Source organism: Schistocerca serialis, chromosome 7 (genome assembly GCF_023864345.2).
Source record: "Schistocerca serialis cubense isolate TAMUIC-IGC-003099 chromosome 7, iqSchSeri2.2, whole genome shotgun sequence".
Lineage (NCBI taxonomy): Eukaryota > Metazoa > Arthropoda > Insecta > Orthoptera > Acrididae > Schistocerca > Schistocerca serialis.
Genome location: NC_064644.1, coordinates 161,385,021 through 161,404,383, shown reverse-complemented (window position 1 = coordinate 161,404,383; position 19,363 = coordinate 161,385,021).

Sequence of the window (19,363 nt, the reverse complement as noted above, 5' to 3'; positions counted from 1 at the left end):
TGCTGGCGAGGAATGACAATTGTTGACCACGCGAAACTTGCAACAGTTCCAAAAGCATTGACTGCGGACGTTATGCATTAAACCACTGTCCATACTTTCGTAATCTCATTTCATAGTAGTTTCACACACTTCATGCATGAAATCCTCGTTGTCAATGTCATGTATTGTGCTCACTCTGACGATGCGACATCGTCTTAACTCTGTCCCAGAAAACGTTCAATATCGAACCATTTTCACTAATCACTGTTTGTACAGTCCCAGCATACATTTAACACTGTCCTGAGCCACTAACGCATTTCCTTATAAAGTTAATGTTAGTACGCCTTATATCCACATATTTACAAGAACATTTACTTTGCAAGATTCTCACAGAAGAGAGTGATTAACACGTTTCTGTGTACAGGTCTGTATATGAAACAGCAGTATTCAATGTTTAGTTCTCTTATATACACCATGTCAAGTAATCCACCACTGTATCACTGTGACCTGGCTTGCAGACTCTTGTCTGACTTCACAATAACGTTTTACTTTCATTGGTAGATTATTTTAAGTAAATGGTTACCACTTCTCATGTGAGATTACATTTCCGAGGCCGGCAGTGCACGTACCACAGGTAAATCAAAATACGCGCCTCGATCGTTAATTATGAAATAAGTTTCTGTAAATAGGATTCCAACAAGGAAACTGTATTATGTAGACGACCTACACTAAATCTATACGTTTTCAATACTTCAAGTGAGAGTACAGAAGACACTCTTTGTTGCATTCGTCTGCTAATTCTTCCCATTAAGTTTGTTCTGATAACTAATTATCTCTATTCATCTACCTCTCTACTGTTATCACACAAAATGCAAGCTAACCCATACATATTTCTTATAGAAACACAAAAAATTATAATAGAGCTATATCTAATTACTAAAGTTATTTGATTTTTATGAAAATTCTTCCATTTAAAGCTCATTTCGTTATGTACCTCAAAACCATATACTATCTTCAATTAAATGTTCAGTAGTGTACTGCAGAAGGCTGTGCAGACTTGTCTGCATAATCAGTACATCTTATCAAAACATACTGACAGCAACATGTATTCTTAAACAGAATAAGGTTTGAGCAAAATGACAATACTTACAAATACAATGCTTGATATTACAACTGATTATGTACAGGTCATCAGCATAAATACTTCCTTGCACGGATATAAATCCTTGATTTTATTACCTCCTATATACGCTATTAAATAACTACGGCCTTGTGGGATACTGGTTACCTTGTAAGACCCTGCGTACAGCAATTGCCACTTCTTATTTTTCTTGGTTAAGTCTGACGATTTATGGTGTGTCCGCAAAAACACAAATCGTCGATCTGAAATTGCTGTTCATTTCTAACACTCCTGTCATATTTTAATTTTCTAACCTGAGCAGACCTCGTTAAATTCGCAAAAACCTCTTCTATAGTTTCTCGTTTGGATCCTGTTGGTCTTGGCAGTTGCGGTGAAGGTGTAATTCACTCGTTTCTTTCTTCTTTCTCTAACATTACCTCAACTGGTGTGTAGCCAGACGAAGCATTAGAGAGGTTTTTCTGTATTCTCTCGAATACTGTAACAAAATGGTTCTGAGCACTATGGGACTCAACTGCAGAGGTCATTAGTCCCCTAGAACTTAGAACTAGTTAAACCTAACTAACCTAAGGACATCACAAACATCCATGCCCGAGGCAGGATTCGAACCTGCGACCGTAGCGGTCTTGCGGTTCCAGACTGCAGCGCCTTTAACCGCACGGCCACTTCGGCCGGCAATACTGTAACACAATCTGCTCATTTAGTGTGCTTGTTAGGGATATAGGATCTAATCTATCCACTGAACTCTTTAAATGTTCGAATCCACAGTGGCTTCCGGATGGAAGCGTAATATTAAGATATGATTTATCTCTTGTTCCTTAAGAAAAGACCTCCAATGATGCCCAGTAAAGTATGCTGCATTATCTGTGATAATGGCCTTTGGCTTACCTACCTCAGGTATGTAGTCTTTTGAGGTATTCTTGACAAAAGCAACTGCTATAGATGTTCTCATAGGGTACAGTTTTACATATTTAGAGAATGTGCCATATACGGCTGACAGATACTTTACCCCGCCTCTTGTAATGGGTAAACATCCGGCTATTTTTACAGATGTGGGGATTACAGGCTGTAGTTCAGTTCGACAAGACCTATTTACATGCTTTCTCTTTTGACAAATATCGTAGGTTCTAATGATTTGTTCTCGGCGTTTTAAATTAGGTACATGGCAATATCTTTTTATAATTTCAACACATTTTCCAATGCCTACTTGCCCCCCAGGTGAGGTGAGTATACCAGATAAAGTTTTCTACACATGACTGCGGAATACACACAAAGCACACTGAGCCGTGCACGGCTCGTGTTCATGTCATTTATTGTTTGGCATCTTCTATTACGGTACTGCCGCCTCGTTTTCTTATTCCATTTACTGGCGTCACTAACTTCCTGCCTTACTTGCCCGTGAGCGGCAGCAGCTTATGGCTGCACTGTCGTACCATCTCTGGAGCGACCGATAGTATTTCCGGGTCGTCGTGTGTCTGGCTGTCAGTTGGAGACGGACCAGCAGTGCAGTCAGGAACGGAGCCCCAGTGAGTTCCACACAGCCAGTACCAGCGGGGACGACTGTTAGTTGGTCGTTTGGTCGGTCGCCTCGTGGACGACGTGTATTTGGGTCGGTTCCTTCCTGTGCAGAGATGTCGATTGCATGGTTGGGTCCGAGCCAGTGTCTCCGAGATGTCGTCCGTCCGAAGGAAGTCAGTCAGTCAGTTGGAGACGGACCAGCAGTGCAGTCGGGACGCAGCAGCAGTGAAGTCGGGGACAGAGCGCTGGTGAGGCGCCGACAGCCAGTGCTCGCCGACCGCTGGCGACACACATGAACTGTTCGGCCGGTTGCACACACGGCAGATTTTTTCGCAGCGGTCAATTGATCGTCGCCGCCATTCCCGCAGTGGTGCACAGGAGTAAGTCTGAGCTTGCACATTAAGCGGGAGAAAAAACGAGCGCTAAATCTGCCGTCGGAGGTAGCTGTCTGACCACCGGCTGCCAAAAAAAAAATTGTTCAAATGGCTCTGAGCACTATGGGACTTAACTTCTGAGGCCATCAGTCCCCTAGAACTTAGAACTACTTAAACCTAACTAACCTAAGGACATCACACACACCCATGCCCGAGGCAGGATTCGAACCTGCGACCGTAGCGGTGACGCGGTTCCAGACTGAAGCGCCTAGAACCGCACGGCCACACCGGCCGGCTCCGGCTGCCACTGGCGCCGACGGCAATTCTACCGCCACGGCCAAAGTAGTGGCTCATTGGACCAAACGCGCGCTTACACACGTAGCGGTTTTTCTACCGTCGACAGCTGTTTTGTTCAGTATGAATAGAGTCGCATCGTGGTGTTAACAGTTGTTAATTGGTTTGTTCTTTCAGTTCACAGCTGTTAACTGGTTTGTTCTTTCAGACATGAGTAATCTAGACATGGATAATGAAATTTTAATTTCATTAATTCAAGAAAGGCCTGTTGTGTGGGACAAAACCCTCGACATATACAAAGACCGAGATGCTACCAGAAACGCTTGGCATGGAGTTTTCAAGGGAATTCGTAGCGACTTTGATGTGTTGGACGAAAGGGAGAGGAATGATTTTGGTAAGTGCATGCTTTTTCACATATATGTACTAGATGAAACTCTTCACTTTACATTGCAGGCGTTTCCTGACTTAATTTTTTTTTTATAATCGTGACAACCATGGTTGGCTATTATTAAAAAATGTTTTATTTTACAAAAACGAACATCATTGAAGAACAGTATCAATGTCACATTTTTAAAAAGTATTATTATATTCGCAACTTACTTCTAGTAATATAATACGAAAAATAAGTCGTGTACTGGACTACTTGTGTTCAATGTGAAGGCGGTCTATTCCACAGCTATCTGTTCTCGACATCATGCCGTTCGGAATGCCCTTATATCATGGACTTCAGCCAGGAAACGCTTCCTACACTGTTTGCTTTGAGACCTCCTCTTACAGTATTTTCTGTCCGAATATCTTCCAGCCCTATAATTGACGTTGTATCCTCAACATAATTATGAAGAATAATGCAGGCTTAAACAATGTCACTGGCAAAATGCGGTTGGACATTTAATGGTCGATGGATTATTTATTTATTTATTTATTTATTTATTTAACCTGGCAAGATTAGGGCCATCAGGCCCTCTCTTACATCTAACCAGGCATTCTACTTATTTTACATTCATATGTTTTAGTAGGCATGTTAAACTACATCTAGTACAAAAAGTGAAATAAACAATTTGAAAAGTACACCTGGAAAAATACATACATATAGAGTTCATATTCTTAGGTCACAAGTACTGTTATAATTAGACATTATTGAAGAGACAGATTTTAGATAGGAGTGCCGGCAGCAGGGAGTATGAGGGAGACTCATGGTGAAGGGAGGAGAAGAATAGAGACATGATGAAACATAATTAAGGAAATATAAAGGAAAAGAAGATTGCGTGGCTAATAGAGAAAGATGAAGAGGAAGGCATCTCAGGAGCAAGATAGGAGACGCTAGCTTTGCTATTTGACAGATGAGGGGATTGTCCTTGTACATTAATTTTGTGGAGAACTTTGTGAGGATGATAGTAAGAAATGCTTCAACTTCTTCTTAAAAGCAGCAGGAGATCGAATTTTGCGCAAGGTAAGGGGCAGTTTGTTCCAGAGGCGGACAGCGGCAACTGAGAAGGAGTTTGCAAAAGTTTTTGTTTTGTGAGTGGGCACAGTTAGGATACCAAATAAGAGTGACCTCGTGTTTCGATTATGATGACATGACAGGTTTTTAATCTCTGAAGCAAGGTACTGGGGTGCTTGCGCGATGAGGAGTCGGTGGAGTAGACATAGAGTGTGGTAGTCACGCAATTTGTCTGGCCGCAGCCACCCTAGCTCGGAGTATGAAGCACTAACATGATCATATCGGCGAATGTTGCAGGTGTAACGCACACAGGCATTCATGGTTAGCTCTAGCCGTCTTTTGTTTTCACTACTCATGCCTTGTTGAATCACATCACAATAGTGGAGGTTCGGTAGAACGAGTGCTTGCACGAGCTGGCGTTTCAAGTCCTGTGGAAATATGTTCCGAAACTTTTTGAGAGCATAGAGACCAGCAGACGTCTTTCGGCACACTGCGACTGTATTCTCCGCCCAGTTGAGATGCTCATCCAAAGTTACACCCAAGTTCTTCACTGTTTTCTGATATGGTATTGGAGTACCGTCGAGCAGAATAGGAGGTAGCCGTTCGCGGAAATCTGAACTTATTAATTTCTGATGGGCTATTAAGATTACTTGCGTCTTTTTTGCATTTAGTTTAAGCCCCAGGTTTTTCGCCCATCTCACTACTGAAGACAGATCATCATTCATCTGAGCGATTGCAGTGTTTACATCTTCAGGTCTGACGCTTAGGTAGAGCTGGAGGTCGTCGGCATAGAAATGATATTTACAGGAGGACAGAACCGACGAAATATCGTTGACATATAAAGAAAACAAAAGTGGTCCTAAGACTGATCCTTGTGGCACTCCCGAGGAAACATGTTTCCAGGAAGATTTTTCATTTACGCAGACAACACATTGCTGTCTGTCTTTTAAGTAGCTTTCAAACCATCTCATTGCACTATCAGAGAAATTAAGCTGTTGCATTTTTCTGAGCAATATGTCAAAGTTAACAGTGTCAAAAGCTTTGCTGAAGTCCAGTAGCGTCAATATTGTTGCCTTTCGATTGTCGATGGCATATTTCAGGTCATCAGTTACTTTAATTAGAGCAGTGTTTGTGCTGTGATGTTTACGGAAACCGGATTGAAATTTGTCATATAGGCTGAACTCATGCAAGTGTTCAGTGATTTGGTCATGAACAATATATTCAAGTGCTTTGGAAACAGCAGGCAGTATGCTAATTGGTCGGTAATCACTAGGCAGTTGCGGGTTTTCGATCTTAGGGATGGGTCGAATTAGGCTTCTTTTCCATGCAGTGGGATATATTCCGTTCACGAGGGAAAAATTAAATATGTCAGTTAAGACTGGTACTAAGATATTCTCCATTTGTTAGTAAGAATGCCGAAAGCACATTCTATGTACCTCCTTGCTCGGCGCAATCGATAGTTGAAGATTCGTTTGTCGATTGTTAAATGTGTTCCAGAATAAGGCCTTAGCAGATGTTTATGTAGCCCAAATTCTGCATCACCAACAAAAAAAAAAGAATGTGGCACTTTCGGACTTTCTGTGGCCTGGTAGGCACTTCTCATCAGGTAGATTTTTGGAACTGCTTTCAACAGATTTCCACAGCTGAGTTTGTTTAAAAATCGATGAGTCACAATCTTTTTCCATAGCTGCCAATATGCACATAAACAAATCGGTATTTCGTATCTGCAATGCCCATTAACACAACTGAGTTGTAGTCTTTATAATTAAAATACATAGATCCACTTTCTATTGAACTCACAATGCGGACATGTTTTCTATCTACTGCCCCAATGCAATGAGGAAAGTTTGCTGCATGCTCAAATCCATATGCTACAGACTGCCACATTTCATTTGCAAGGGGAGGTACGCACTCACTTTGCATAACAATCCACAGTGCTCGACAAACGTCTCTATCGCTCTTGCGGTTGAGATTCCTACTCTGAAGGTTTAATGAAGATCGATGAAAGTACATCCACTTGCTAGATATCTGAAAAAAAATTATTTAAAATGTGAAGAGTTAACAAATTATTATTGACAATTTTTTGTAATTTAAAATAACGATTGTGTAGTTTATCGTAGCTAATGTAGGCGTTAATTATTTTCATTTATAGGTAAGGGCAAAAGAAAGCAAAACTAGTGGCTCGCAAGCTACAAAAAAAAAAAAGGTACATATTTCATGACAAACTCCAGTTTTTAAAAAAAGTGTACGAAACAACAGAAACTATAGGAAGTTTCAGCGTAGAAGAAAAGAACTGATGCCCCTTCGCAACCTCGTCAGAACATAGAACATGAAGTAAGCGTAACAATTGGAACAAAGGAAAAACCTTTGTCCGCCACTCAACCTCGAAAGAAGTACAAGAAAATGGACGAAATAGATCTGAGGCTTTTAAAGGCATTGGAAAAACTACAACCTGAGAAACCAAACTCCCAAACGTCCTACCACGGTCTGCTGCCACATACTGAGGAGTTTGATAATAATGAATGGCTACAGTTTCAAATGTAAGTTCTTAGAGTGATTTCCAATATTAAGAATCAGAAGGTTGCGCCTCAACACTACAAAGTGACACCACATAATCCGTTTCCCACATCCAGCAACAGAGCCAATCAACGCCATACCATCTCCAACAACAGACCAATCCACTGCCACCTCAACAACATTTCACTGCTATGACGTCACAGTACTCACAACCACCACATGTCCCACATTATTCCCCACCAACGATTCCCTCAGTTTCAACTCAAAATGCACTATGTACTCCAGTATCCCAGCCAGGGTGAACGCATTCTGCATTCAGAACTCTGCCTTTGTATCCCTCACAAGTTCTACATCTCCAAAATAACGCCGGCCACGGTGACCGAGCGGTTCTAGGTGCTTCAGTCCGGAACCGCGTGACTGCTACGGTCGCAGGTTCGAATCCTGCCTCGGCCATGGATGTGAGTGATGTTCTTAGGTTAGTTAGGTTTAGAATGTTCTAAGTTCTAGGGGACTGATGATCTCCGATGTTAAGTCCCATAGTGCTCAGAGCCATTTGAACCATTCCAAATTACGACCCACCATCGATTCCCTCGGTTTCTACCGTTGATGAACTACCTACTCCACCTCCCCAACCCACGAAGGAAAAAACAATCTGCAGCTGAACATTATGAAAATTTTCCTGTGAGTGTTGAGGGAGATTTTGAAAGTAGTTCTTCAGTAAATTCGAATTCGTCCACTACAATGCACATCAATTTCTAACACTATATCGTGTACTAATGTGTGTTTGTTTATTTAAAGTTTTGGTAATGTGGGTATTTTGTATCCTTCTTCGGAATTTTATTAATAAATACCGTTACTTTAAAACCAGTTTCAAAATGATTATCCCAAACTTACTTCAGTACTATTGCCAGCATTTCTAGAGGCTGAGTACAATTCCTCATTTTGGTATTTTCCCGCTAAATAGTATCTTTCAACCGCTCATGGAGTCTGTCAAAGGCAGACATCGACATTCTGAAATAATTGAAGAATTTCGTGCCATCCTGCCTCAACTCTTCAAACAACGTGTGGAAAGCTCCAGCCTCCCTTCTTCTTTCACTAATTGGATGAACCCAAATAAATCGATTATTTATTCTCCTTTTTATTCGTCGACGTAATAACAATAAACTAATAATTCGCACTCTGTTCATTTCAGACGACACCGTGTGCTTAAAAGCAACAAATACTTCAAATAAAATAGTAAACTTGTGTGAACTGGTTTGATCATGAAGGAGCACTGCCAGTAAAAAACTGCCTGACTTGTTTAGATGCCCAAGCGCACCGCAAAGCGAATAGCCTGCAACACAGTAAGCTGCTGATGACGGAGATTTTACCGCCGTGTGTGTAAACGCTAGAGTTCTGCGAGCGGCGACGGTCAACTGACCACGGCGGAAGAGGGAAATTGGAGCGCGACGACCGTTGGTTGGTCGTTCGGTTGGTCGTCTCATCGGCCGACGTATATTTGGTCCTTTCACCGTTTCGGGGCCTGACCAGACGGTCGGTTGGCGTGGAGCAGCAAGGAAGTCCCTCCCCGTCGCCCGGAGTCGGGCTGAAGCCGCTGGCAGCATGCACGCGCGGATGGAGTGTGAGGTGCTGTTTGCGAGTGCTACGATGTTCGTCGCCTACCGATTTTAGACGTGAAAGCTGAGTCCTCACTTAGCTTACTATCAAGCCTCAACTGTTTACATTTCTTCGTTTGGTCCTGGTTGTCGCTTTTGGGACATTCCTGCGAGCAACAACGTGTGTATTTAAGTCAGCTAAGATTCCAGCCGTCTTCCTGTGAAATTTAACTTAATTTATTCCCTATTAAGGGAGTTCACCAGCGGTATCTTCTGTCTTGTGGCCGTTGACGTTCTGGTTACCTGCCCTGGTGGTTGGCGTGATTTTAGGCAGTGTATTTTCCTCGTCATGTTGTTGCTGTCCTGCGCGGCGTGTAGCTCGACAGCTGAGGTGTTGTTGGTCGGTGTGGACGCCAATATTCTGTGTGTCGTGTATTGAAATCTTGTGGTCGTTTTGCTGGTTGCGGGGAGCGGAACTGATTTGGTTGATTGGTCGGTCCGCTGTCTGTCGGTTGGTTTGCCTCCACATCAAGAAGTCGTTGGACAGGCTGCCTGTCTCACCTTACCGGCGTTAGTGTTACAATCCCAGGCCGACCCTTGGAAACTTCTGAGCGCCGTTCCTTGTGTGTTATGTAGTAATTTCCCTGTTTGGATTTTAGTTATTTGGTTGATGTGTGGCCTTCAGCCGAGTTTTAGTGTCTCTTAAATTAATGTTCTTGTCTTGCCCTTAAGACATAAGACGGAGGCTTTTGTTTTAAGATAAGACTTTTGTTTTAAGATAAGGCCTTCTGCCTTTTGATTGAAACTCCTCTTATTGACTAATATGCGGCCTCCAGCCAAGTTCCGTTAAAATTATATTGCTAAGGCCTTCAGCCTGTTGAGATTGAATATTTAGAAAATACTATTGGGTGAAACCTCCAGAAGAACCGTGTATTTCAATTTCTTGCTTAGGCCTTGTCTTGCATTTTTTGTGTGGCCTTCAGCCGATCTAAAGTTAATCAAAGGAGGTTGATTAAAGTTTGAGTGTTTTGCATCCTTGTTGTAATATTGTGTATTGATGAATAAAATTGGTATGTTGAGTGAAACTGACAGCAACATATTTTGGCACCCTTCCACAACCTAATCAGCTCTGCCCTGCTAGCGCAGGCGTTTCACACACCTCAGAGCCTTCCTCTTTCTGTAAAATAAGACGTTACCCTCTACTTTGTACTTACTCCTCAAACCACTGGTTTGATCTTATGATATGAATTTCTTTACATCTCTCCAAATATCATCTAAGTTTTGCAACTCCCCCATGATGCTGTACTTAAGCAAAAGCTTTTGTCTGTGTACTTGGTCCATTACCAACAATATTTTACACTCGGAGGCTTGCTCAGTCAACTCTGTGACTTCACATAAGCTTTTGTAAACGTGATATTGCATCATAAATCACGTTATCCTTCCTATGATACATTATCTGCAATTGATATTCCTGTAAGGTCGGTGCCCACCGCGCCGAACTGTCGTGTAGCAGGTTACAGCTGAGCAAGAAATTCAGGGCCTGAGGTCACAGAAAATTTTAACTTGTTTGCCTTAAATATGAAAGTGGAACTTTTTCACAGCCTACATGACTTCCAAAGCTTACAGCTCAGTCACAGAATAAGATCTTTCACAACTCGAAAGTACACGACTTGCAAAACGTATAACTCTTCTCTCTTTGCAATAATCTTTTTCCTCTATTTGGAATAAACATGATCCCAAACCGTACGAGAACACATCCTTTGCTAAACAAAAATCGTTTGACATGTTCATATCATACGGTATATTTGATTTCAGCAATGCCTGTTTAGTTGTATCGAATGCATTTTGGCATTTCGATGACCAAACCCGACACATTCTTGCTTAATAGACTCTATAATACATCACATCTGAGCATCTGGTCTGGCACGAAATGCCGGAAGAAGGGTACTAATCCTATAAATCCTTAAACTGTTTCTATGGCTGTGGGAATTCCTCATTTACTTGCATCTTTCTTGTATAATTCACTATTCTCAAGAGTGAAATTACAGGGCCCAGGAATTCTATTTGTTCTCTGCCAGACTCCGCTTTTTCTAAGTTGGCAGTCACACCTGCTTCTGCTAATTTTCTCAGAACTCTCTAGTATGTCAATACGCTCTTCCCATGTCTGTGTTGCTATTAGCAAGTCGTCCACATACAGAGTGACACTGTCCAAGAGTTTTGGGCCTAACATTGCGTCTAATGCAGAATGAATACACCTGCAATCACTTTGAGCCCAAAGGGAAACACTCGAAACTGGTAGCTTCGTCTGCAAAAAAGTGAAAGCTGTGTGTTTCTTTGATTCCGATAGCGGAATCTGACAGTACGAAGATTTTATATCGACTGATGTTAAATACTTTGAATCAAAGAATTTTTGGGTTTGTTGCCCAGATTCTCTGGTCTGGTACGTGCTGGTACTATGATTTTATTGATATCGCTGGCGTCCAGAACTACTCTGATTTTTCCCCCAGCTATCGCTACCGCAACCAGCAGACTGCTGTAAGGTGGAAGAGACGGCTCGATAGTTCCCCAATCTATCATTATCTCTTTAGTAACAGACCCATTTTTGGTCCATGGGACGAAGTATGTGGCGTGGAAAAATTTAGCATATGGCATTAACTCAGTATGGTGCGTATAACCCCTTGATAATATCTGGTTTCTCTGAAAATATATCCACATGTTTAGTCAACAACTGATTTAGCTCAGATTGCTGACCAGTTGTCAAATAAACTGATTTTTTCATCTTGGAGGAAATTTACTCAATTCTACTAGGAATTTTTCGTCTCTGTATAATGGAATTCTCCATTGCATACTTTAGTGCTAATTTGCAATACGTTGCCCCAATACTCTGGCAGTATTTGCCATGTAGCTACTTCGCCTTTACCATTGCCAGTGAAACTCACGTGCTTTCATTCAAAAAGCTAAGACCACCATTAGAGAGGTCAATATTGGCCTTCCTCTCTCGGAGAAACTCGCAACTTAGTATACAGGCCATCACCAACCACTACGAGAAAGGTGCATAAAATCGCTTTATTTCCGATTAAAACCTCCACAGCACAAACAGAGATAAAGTTAAATGAGTATGACTAAAAGCAGAATGAACGTGATAAAAAACTAGAACAGTGTCTAAGCGAAATAAAAGATGAATTTACTGTACTTAAAAATGAATGGAAAGACATACCCGAATTAGTCAATACGTTAGCAAGCCAGCTTTAAAATTTGCGAACAGAGCATAATGTAGTGAAAGAAGATGTAGAGAAAATAACGAACGTTTCAAGAACCTAGAACTCGAAACGAAGAAAAGTGTAGAACAGCAAAAATCTGAACAGACAAGGAAAGCTAAAGGAGAGTTCTCCCAGTGGTTACAAATTAAAGAAAGAGAAATTGCAGAACACGTAGAAGCTGAAGTAAAAAGTACTACACAGCGAATAAATATTGAGCTCCCATGTAACAATGTCATTAACACGGAGTGTTCTACATCTGAGCTAAGCTGCTCAGTCAATAAAGGAAAATCTAACATACCACCGTGGAATAATAACAATTCCGAGTGTGTGTATGAGAAAGAGAAAGAAATAGCAATAGGTAGGAATAAACAGTAATGTGCACCGAGGAAACGTGTATGGAAATGTGCAGCCACAGCCCGATTAGCATACAACAAATGCCAGTTGTGGGGTCGGTGCCTACAGTATCGAACATATTACTGGGGTAAAACCTTATCAAACACAGGCAATTTCAACCCTATACAGATGAAAAAGAGGTCGATTCATCCCGTAGTATTCATAAGAGGATTTAAGAACATACTGCCATGTATGCGGAAAGAGACAGAAAATACAATGTATCGTCTCCCATATCTAAGCCGAAGCAGCTTTATGAGAACGCAGATTGCGGAAACTTACAGTATGCAGGAAGAATTCGAAAAAGCATTTTTATCGAAATTTTGGTCCCCTTGTATTCAAGAATGGTTGCGAAAACAACTGTACAGCCCACAAAAGTATAATCACAAACGGGGTACATTGAGAAAATATTTCAAGAGATACACGCCACTGCAGTTAACCTGTTTCAAATCGCGATGTCATTCGGTTACTCAAACCGCGGTTTACCGAACAACATCAAAAGAGAAACTTATTAATGAACCGGAACACGACGTGGTACATTTCATGTCAGTGTTAGGTTCTATTGATCTAGTACATAAAGCAGAATGGCGAGCACGGGAATGGTAATTCATCTCTGTGCAAGCGTGATACGCAGAACCATTCGCCAAATCACAATAACAATGGCAAAGGAAGGAAAGATGAGTACAATTATAATAACGGAAGGCCACAGGACGGAAATAGTTATCCGCCTTTTAACAGGAAATGTGGGCATGGGGATAGATTCAACTCATGCCACAATAGTACGGCGAAATGGAGGAATACTCGAAATATTGAACAAGGAGCCTATCCCGGACACTGGCATCACAATCAGGGACCATCTCCGAACAATACCAATATGCATAATAAAGTTGGCCATAATCCTGCACAAGGGCTAAACCCTTGTGCGCCGCAGTAGCAAAACACTGACAAGAATGAGCGAGTCGCAGACGAATGAGAGAGTCGCAGACGTAACGGACAATATCCGCCCCAGAACGTCTCAATCGTCAAGAGATTCGGTTGCAGTAAGCTCTCAGTTGCTGGCCGTGAGGCGGAGTGAGAGCTACATCAATGCGGTAGGCAATAGTAGGGGAATGTTAAGATAAAATGCGGATATCGAATTGCAACAAGAGCTATTAAGCGAACCTCGTGCTTTTCCACAGAAAGGCACTGAATTAGTACAAGCCATAGTCGAAGCAAGTATTTGTGGAATATCAGTGAACCTGATAACAGATACTGGCGCTTCGGTTAATGTAATGAGCCTAGAGCTCTTGAAGAGGATAATTCACACATGTAAGTTACCAAAATTACCAGTAAAATTGCAAGGTGACTGTCGCTATTGGCGCTCAGCCACCAACCTTTAAGCATGAGGTGCAGGTGGAGGTTTCAATCGGAAATAAAGCGATTTTATGCACCTTTCTCGTAGTGGTTGGTGGTGGCCTGTATACTAAGTTGCGAGTTTCTCCGCGAGAGGAAGGCCAATATTGACCTCTCTAATGGTGGACTTAGCTTTTTGAATGAAAGCACGTGAGTTTCACTGGCAATGGTAAAGGCGAAGGAGCTACATGGCAAATACTGCCAGAGTATTGGGGCAACGTATTGCAAATTAGCACTAAAGTATGTTATGGAGAATTCCATTATACAGAGACGAAAAATTCCTAGTAGAATTGAGTAGAATTCCTCCAAGATGAAAAAATCAGTTTATTTGACAACTGGTCAGCAATCTGAGTTAAATCAGTTGTTGACTAAACATGTGGATATATTTTCAGAGAAACCAGATATTATCATGGGGTTTAACGCACCATACTGAGTTAATGCCATATACTAAATTTTTCCACGCCACATACTTCGTCCCATGGACCAAAAATGGGTCTGTTACTAAAGAGATAATGATAGATTGGGGAACTATCGAGCCGTCTCTTCCACCTTACAGCAGTCCGCTGGTTGCGGTAGCAATAGCTGGGGGAAAAATCAGAGTAGTTCTGGACGCCTTTTTCTGAAGATGCAGGTTAAGGAAAACTAACGAGTAGTCCTTCGGGAAATAGTTCTGCGTATTTATTATTACTAAACCGCGATGATGGTAGCACATTTAGAAACATTAGTTGTATGAAAGTACGTGTTTAAATGTGTTGTCGGCTGAAGCAAAGCCCACAAAGGTTTATCCGCGCACCAGGAACAAAGGAAAAAACCAAGGCTCCAGCGAGAAAACCACCCATGGCGCCACACCGCTTTGTTCATCTGAGAATACCCTGACATTAGGTTGAAGAACTAGGAAGCAGAAAATGACGAAAAGTTGGATTTCTGTATACTAAAATAGTAGGCCTACAGACTTTTCTCTTTAAACTGTTGTATTAATTTTGTATTTAAATTAATTTTAAGTATTTTTTTAATGTAGTGACCCATGTTTGCCACGGCGATTTCCTTGAAAAAAATTCATACTTTTCGGCAACTACACGGATAATAAATCTGTGGAACTTCCAGGCAGATTAAAAGCGTGTTCCGCATCAGGAATCGAACCTGGGATCTTTGCCTTTCGCGGGCAAGTGTTCTTCCAACTGAGCTACCCAAGCACGTCTAATAGCCTCCCCCCCCCCCCCCTCCCTGCCATACCACATCTGATGAAGCACTTGCCCGCGAACGGCAAAAGTCCCCGGCTCGAATCCTGATCCGGCATACAGTTTTAATCTGCCAGGAAGTTTCATATCAGCGCATACTCTGCTGCAGAGTACAAATTTCCTTCTAGAAGTGTATCTGTGGAAAATGTTCCCACAGTTTGCTATCGCTGTATTATAGGCAATTGTTATCGGTTTTTTCTTTTTTGTTGTTTTGTGGACTGTTAGCTAAGCGCAAACATGGTGCAATTCACTGATGGAGTTGTCAAAAAGAAGAAACCTGTGGAAGATACTAAGTACCAGAATTACGACAGTTTTCCGTTCTTCTAACTTTTCATTTATATTAAATGTCTTTAAATTCTCTCTGACGTTTTCGTTTATTTCATCTCTATGATACACCAAGTGTTTCATTTTTGCCGTTTCAGTAGTTCTTTTGTTTTGGGTTCAGAGCCTCGTATCAACAACCACCCAACATCATAGACTCTGTCACCACTTTATAAAGTATCATGTCTGTATTATTTCTTTTTTTATTGGTGATTGTTCTGATTACAGCAAAGCACATCACGTGGTATTTGTCTGATTATTTATCAAATTTTCATCTTGATCGTACAATATAAAACATCCTAAACGATTAAATTTGCTGGACTGCTCGATTATGTTCCTGATAAACACAATATTTAAACGGACAGGACCGTTGGAATTGAATTGCGTTACTTCAGTTTTGAGAGCGAAGTTTCCTGCGATGACATTCTTGTGTTAAACAATCACGATTTTCTTGCTGCGTCTAAATCGAGGAAAAACTCATTCTTTAGACGTTTATCTCCCTCATATTCTTAGGAAGATCATAAAATATGTTAATATCTGAGAATCTTCGTTCCCCTTTGTCGAATTCCATATGACTTCTGTTAAATAATGCGGGATAGCTCCTCTATTATTTTCCCAGAGGTCGTCTGGGATCTTGGTTAAACAATTTTCTGTAATCAGTCAATAAAATATGAGTTTCTTTGTTGTACTCTCGCTTCTACTGGATTGTTTTTGTGTGAATACACATTGGCACCTTGAAATAATTTTGACATAGACTTCACTTGGTGTTATCAATGAACTTTGACGCTAGAATCGTAATATTCTTCCCTGTTTCCTTCCTCGAAATTCAGTGTCACAATTACTTGGGTATCATTTTCGTAGTTTAATATGTATTAAGGATATTAAAAAAGTCTGGCTTTTTTCACGTCTGATATTACATGTAATGGACGTTACCTCAAGATTATCGCACACTGGATGGCCAATATATTGTAATACTCCCATCATTTGGTGTCATGTATTAAATACATGTGTGGTCCTTTCTATTTTATTCAAGTGTTTCAAAATTTATAAGCCTTCGCCTGCATTGTGAAGTACTTAAATGATTTCAACTTTCTTTATATAATTTCGTGGTTTCTACAGCTACATCTATATCTACATCTATACTATGAAAACCACCGGTCAGTGTATAGCACACTATATGTCCCACATTACCGTTTATTTGAGTTTCTTCTCATTCCATTCATGCATGAAGCCTGGGAAGAATGATTGTTTTAATGCCTTGGTGCGTGCTGAAATTAATCAAATTTTGTCTGTTTTAATGCCTTGGTGCGTGCTGAAATTAATCAAATCTTGACCTCACAATCCCTACGGGAGCAATACGTAGGGGGTTGAGTCATATTCCTAGAGTCTACATTTAAAGCCACTTCTTGAAACTGTGTAACAAGGTTTTTCGGTGTGGTTTACATGTGTCTTCAAGAGTCTGCTAGTTAGTTTCTTCAGCATCTCTGTGACACACTCTCACTTGTGGCCATGCTGCCCTCTTCAGTATATGTTCAGTATACTTTCTAACCCACATTTTCTGTGGGCAGCACCAGTTATTTGTAAGCATCTACACTTCTCCAGTATTGTGCCAATAAACCGAAGTCTACCATCTGCTTTACCCACGACTTAGCCTATGAGATTATTTCCACTCCATAACCTTATAAAGTGTTACTCCCAGATATTTGTATAAGGTGACCGATTCCATTCATGTCTCAGTGATACTGTACTCATAGGATACTAAGTTTCTTTTTCTTTTTCTGAAGTGTACAGTTTAATTTCTGCACATTTAAAATAGTTTGTCAATCTTTGAAGCACTTTTAAATCTTACCAAGGCCAGTCTAAATATTTATGCAGCTTCTCTCAGACAGTATTCCAATGTAAGATAACTGCATCATCTGCAGACTGAGGTTACTGTTAATATTGTCTCTGCAAGGTCATTAAGAGGCACAAAAGAAAAGAATCAAAGCACCAAAAAAAAAATTAACATAGAGTAATAACATTTCAGGAATACATTTGTCGAGGTAACATATTTATGTGATTAACAGTGCAATATCATAGGTTAATGTAAGAGTGAGATTAAAATGTGAAATGCTGGTACATAACCGTAGATTGCAAGCAGGCAAACGTACACACATTGTCTAGTAGAGGTGCCGGACGTCAGTTTGTGGAATGGAGTTCCATACCTGTCGCACTTGGTTGGTCAATACAGGGACGGTTAATGCTGATTATGGATGACGCTGGAGTTGTCGTCCGATGGTGTCAGATATGTGCTCGACTGGAGACAGATCTGGTGACCGAGCAGGCGAAGGCAATATGTCGACATTCTGTACAGCATGTTGTTTACAACAGCGGTATGTTGGAAAAACCTGGAATGCTGTTCATGAATGGCAGCACAACAGGTCGAATCACCAGACTGACGTACAAATTTGCAGTCAGGGTGCGTGGGATAACCACGAGAGTGCTCCTGCTGTTATACAAAATTGCACGGGGGACCATAACTCCAGATGTAGGTCCAGTGTGTCTAGCATGGTTTACGTTTCCGTCACGGCACGTACTTTCGAGATGTTTACGTGCTTCAACGGCTTTCGCAAAGATTAGGGTCTTTCGAAGCAAATGGCCGATTCAGATCGGAAATCTATAGAAATTCAGCTTCTCAAATGAATACGCACATCCCAAAGTGCTGGAAGTAGAGCGATTTCATTGAGACTATGTAACGGTCCCTTGTAAGCCTACTAAACTTTTTGGAATCCTCCTCTCAATTGTGAGTAGTGTGGTTTACGTTAAATTAGTAACAACTGATGCTGCATGCAATGTGATGTCAGAGAAGACGGAGCACGCGCTCAAGTTCCGACATTTGGGTGGCAACATTAGTCCTGTGACTGTGGATCAAAGAGGTCTCAGACTCAGGACAATCTGCTTATTTGAACTCCCATTAACAGTGCAATCAGATGATATAGCGGCTGCAATCAGGTCCTATGGAACGAACCACAGCCAAGTCATAAAGAAGTAGGCACAATTCACCACCTAACCAGAAAAGAATGGAGTCTGACAGATACACATTGAACTGAGCAAGCGTGTACCATCCTACCTCTACATCAGGGGATGCAAAGCGATCATCATATATGATGGCCAGCCAAAGACTTGCTTGGGTTGTGGAAAAGGGAACCAGGTTCACTCAGTGTTAGCAGCAGTGGATTACTCAACAAGAGCCTACAGATTTGATGCCATCCACCACCTCGACATCCTTACCTCTTACATACAGAGCAGCACTTCGAACAGATCCCAGTCAGATGCAAGTGTGTGACCACCCACAGGATCTCTCGCAACCAGCGACGTCAAGACGGGAAAATTAGGCGCAGCCAGTGCCTAACACAGTCCTCCTTCCAGTCCGCCGGGTCTAGAAGGAAATACGAAAATTGATGCGATGGTCGTGCCTATGGCTGTCTTCGTGCATGGACCTGGGAATTCACACATCATCTGACACAGAGACGTACTCTCAAAGAGTCATGAGAACAGAAAGATGACCTCAGCTGGCTTGCGATTTGCTCTTGTTAGGCGTGCAGCTATTGATTGCCGATCACCACGACAAACGATATCCTGTGTCATGCAAAGTATTCCCATAGACATCACGTCCCACTGAGAAGGCGTCTGAACACCTTACCACTCACCCAATGGCATGGACGGATGATATTGTCCCCAAATCTTTGGCCGAGGATCCACAGGCGACTTTACCTCAGCGGCATTTGAATGATAAAATGTTTTTTGCGGTAGAGGGGCAGCTCGGTGTAGATGATCTGCCGCTGCAGTAACACCTCCTCCCCCTTTTGTTGTGAATGCTGCTGCAGTAACACCTCCTCCCTCTGTTGCTGTGAACATCCCAATGCC